At 48.1% G+C, this 4,041-nt stretch overlaps 1 pseudogene; it reads right to left on the bottom strand.

The window, feature by feature from the left end:
* Positions 1–1,237: 1,237 nt before the first annotated feature.
* On the bottom strand, positions 1,238–2,459 carry LOC121170332 (annotated as a pseudogene).
* Between the last annotated feature and the right edge of the window lie 1,582 nt (positions 2,460–4,041).

Here is a 4,041-nt window from a genome sequence, read left to right on the forward strand (position 1 = left end):
TGTGCCAGCTGCTCTATTTCTGTTCCGCTCCCTGCTTACACACCAAGGAGAGCAATGGAGACTGGCCAACTTCTAGGGCCCTTGCACTCATATGGGAGACCCAGAAAAGGCTCCAGGCTCCTGGCCTTGGACTGGCCCAGCTCTGGCTGTTGTGGCCATTTGGAGAGAGAAGTAGTAGATGGAAGATTTCTCTCTTTGTCTCTCTTTTTCTCTCTGTAATTATGCCTTTCAAATAAATAAATCTTAAAAAAAATGAACAAGGGCATTATAAATTCCAGAGAAGGGGGCAAGGCATTACTGGATACAAATATTGTGAGTCTATATTTAAAGAGAAAACAGGGCCTGGCGTAATAGCCTAGTGGTAAAGTCCTCACCTTGCATGCACCGGGAACCCATATGGGTGCTAGTTCTAATCCCGGTGGCCCCACTTCCCATCCAACTCCCTGACTGTGGCCTAGGAAAGCAGTCGAGGATGGCCCAAAGCCTTGGGACCCTGCACCTGCGTGGAAGACCTGGAAGAAGCTCTTGGCTCCTGGCTTCAGATAGCTCGACTCCAGCTATTGCAGCTGCTTGGGAAGTGAACCAACAGATGGAAGATTTTCCTCTCTTCTCTCCCCTCTCTGTATATCTGACTTCCCAATAAAAATAAATAAATCTTTAAAAAGAGAGAGAGAGAGAGAAAGCAATGGAAGATTTTCCTAACACCCTGAGCTTACAGAAATGTCATGAAAATGATATCAGTGAATTCCATCACAACCATTTCCACCTTTTGATATGAACCATCTTGGTTTTGGGTAAGTTTTTCTTTTTTTTTTTTAAGATTTACTTTATCCTTATTGGAAAGGCAGATTTACAGAGCAAAGGAGATACAAAGATTTTCTGTCCACTGATTAATATCTTCAAGTGGATGCCATCTCTGGAGCTGAGGCAATCTGAAGCCAGGATCCAGGAGCTTCTTCTGGATCTCCCATTCAATGCCAGATCCCAAGGCTTTGGGCCGTCCTTCTTTGCTTTCCCAAGTCACAGGCAGGGAGTTGGATGGGCAGTGGACACAAATCAGCATCCATATGGGATCCCAGCGGATGCAAGGGGAGGATGTAGCCACCGAACCTTTACACTGGGCCACTGGGTAAGTTTTCATTGTCTATACTTCTGTTTCTGGCACATTAACACTGATCTATAGACAATACAAAAACGGGACTTTATTTTTTTTAAAAAAAAGACTTATTTTTATTTGAAAGACACAGGTATATAGAGAGGAGAGACTGGGAGATCTTCCAGCTGATTCATTCTCCAGATGGTTGTCTGTGATGGCCACAGCTGTGCAGGTTCAAAAACAGAGGAAGTTTGGAGTTTCTTCCAGGTCTCCCACATGGGTCAGGAGCACAGGGATTTGAGCCATCTTCTTCTTCTTCTTTTTTAAGAAACCGGTGTTTATTTTCCGTCAACTTCACTCCATGTCTGCTTCAAAGACTGCAGATCACTTAAGACCACTCGGTGGTGGTTCCTACCCACTCAGTGGCCTGAGCCTGGGGGCTGCAGACCAGTCTTGAGTGGCAGGCTGGGTGCTCCAGTCTTCAGTGGGGAACTGCTGGGTGGGCACAGAAGGCAGCTGCACACCCTCAGACCAGACTACAACCTCAGGCTGGGTAGCAGTGAACTCAGGAGCGGGGCGGTCCATTTACCCTGGAACTCCTCCTTGGTCACAGCCTTTTCAGCTGCAGTCTGCTCTTCTTTTTCAATCTTTTCAGGATCACAGTAGAGGTAGAGATTAGCCATGACCTCCCATGGGTGTTCATGGGACATGGTCCCATGCATGTGCAGAACCTCCCGGGCCAGCATCCACATCAAACCCAGAGTGGGCTCCCTTGTTGTTGCACAGGGTGGAAATGTCCACGTAGCACAGAGGAGAGTCCACACTGCACAGAGCGATGGTGGGCAGGTTCATGTACGATGCCACCGTGAGGGGGTGGTGGACGGCCCTGGGATCTGTCACCACCAGGAGCCATGGCTCCCAGAAGGTGGCCTGGATCTGATTAGTGAAGGTGCCAGGAGTGAAACAGCCAGTGATGGGAGTAGCTCCAGTGGCAGTAGCCAACTTCAGCACAGCCCTCTGGCCAGTGTTCTGGGAGGAGATCACGCTGACATCCGCAGGGTTCTCAATGGCCACGATGGCTCACGCTGTCAGCAGGAGCTTCTCCCAGGTCCTCTGGAGGGACGTAGATGCCATCGCTGTTTCTTTTGTAGATGTACTGTTCCATCTGGAAGTCAAGGTTGGTACCTCCCAGGTGGGTTCCTACAGCCAGGAACTTGAGGACATCCTCCTCCTCCATCTGCAGGACATCAAGGGCTCCGGATACTGTGACAGCTTCCCTGTAAAGTTACGCCGGGAATCAAAGACAATGCTGTATGGAGCTCTTGCCAGGAGCACGAAAGCTTGAGCCATCTTCTTACTGCTTTCCTGGGCACATCAGCAAGTTGCTGCATGAGAAGTGGAGCAGCCAGGACGTGAATCAGCACCCATGCTGGCATTAAGGCAGAGACTTAACCTATTATGTCATATGAGGTCCTGGCTCCAGCCCCCACAGTGGAACTTGAAAGTACCTTTCAGGGATCAGCATGATGGTGCAGGGGACTAAGTTGCCCCTTGCAATGCTGGCATTCCCTAACAGAGTGTTGTGCCCAGCCTCAGCTGTCATGTTTGCAATCCAGCTCCAGGCTCATGTATCTACGTAGGCAATGGAATATGGCACAAGCCATCCGTCTGGGAGACCAGGATAGAATTCTTGGGTGTGCTGTCACAACTGCAGCCTGATTCACTACTGGCTTTGGAAGCCATGTGGGCAGTAAGCCAGTGGATGAAGAGCTCTCGCTCCCTCTCCCTTACTTTGCCCTTTAAAAAAAAAAAAAAGGCAATCTTTCCAGGCCCAGTGCGACAAATGCCAGGATCCCATGTGGTCACTGGTTCTAATCCCATCCAATTCCCTGGGAAAGCAGTCAAAGATGGCCCAAAGCCTTGGGACCCTGCACCCGCATGGAAGACCTGGAAGAAGCTCCTGGCTGCTGGCTTTGGACTGGCTCAGTTCCGGCCGTTGCAGCTGCTTGGGGAGTGAATCAACGGGCAGAAGATCTTCCTCTTTGTCTTTGCTCTTCTCTGTATATCTGAATTTCCAATAAAAATAAAATAAATCTAAAAAATAAGAGAGAAATGTTTCCTATTCTAATGGCTTCAGTCCGGATATTGGGGGTTCTGAACTTCATAGCTGATCCTTTGGTATGGAAAGCAGCCATGAGTGGTGGAAAGCAGAGGGAAGCCAGGAGCAGCGCACTGCTGTACTAGCTCATAGTCCAACATTCTGCTTAGGAGGCACTGAAGCAGTCCAGACCAAGCCCAACACACGGTTTCAAAGCTAAATCACAGGCCTGGAACAGTGGACCAGTGGCTAAATCCTTGCCTTATACATCCTGGCAACCCGTATAGGTCCCGGTTCATATCCTGGCTGTTCCACTTCTCATCTAGCTCCCTGTTTGTGGCCTAGGAAAGCAATAAAGGATGGCCCAAAGCCTTGCGACCCTGCCTATGTGCGGGAGACCCAGAGGAGGCTCTTGGTTTCAGATCAGATCAGCTCCAACGGTTGTGGCCCTTGGGGAATGAACAGTGGATGTAAGATCATTCTCTATATATCTCCTTCTCTCTGTAAATTTGTGTTTCCAATTAAAAAAAAAAATCTTAAAAAAAAAAGCTAAACCACACAGACCATTCTTCAAATAATTCTTCAAAGTTCTCTCTTTTTCTACCAATCAGATCTTCCAAAATATCAAGATATTTCTCTTATCTGAGCTAGTTAATGTCTCCCCACTCCCCGCAAAAATACTCCCTTACTTTCCTTTCTCTTTCCTCCTGCAGGTGGACTGCTATAGAAGTCTATTTTATCTATGCATGGACCTACAGAATAGGTCTTTCTGTAGCAACTACTAAGAAAAATGACAATGAAAAAGAAAGACAAAGAAGAAATGGAAGAAGTGAGAGGACAGACAGGG

This window comes from Ochotona curzoniae, unplaced genomic scaffold (genome assembly GCF_017591425.1).
Source record: "Ochotona curzoniae isolate NIBS_2020 unplaced genomic scaffold, NIBS_Ocur_1.0 scaffold_2453, whole genome shotgun sequence".
Taxonomy (NCBI): domain Eukaryota; kingdom Metazoa; phylum Chordata; class Mammalia; order Lagomorpha; family Ochotonidae; genus Ochotona; species Ochotona curzoniae.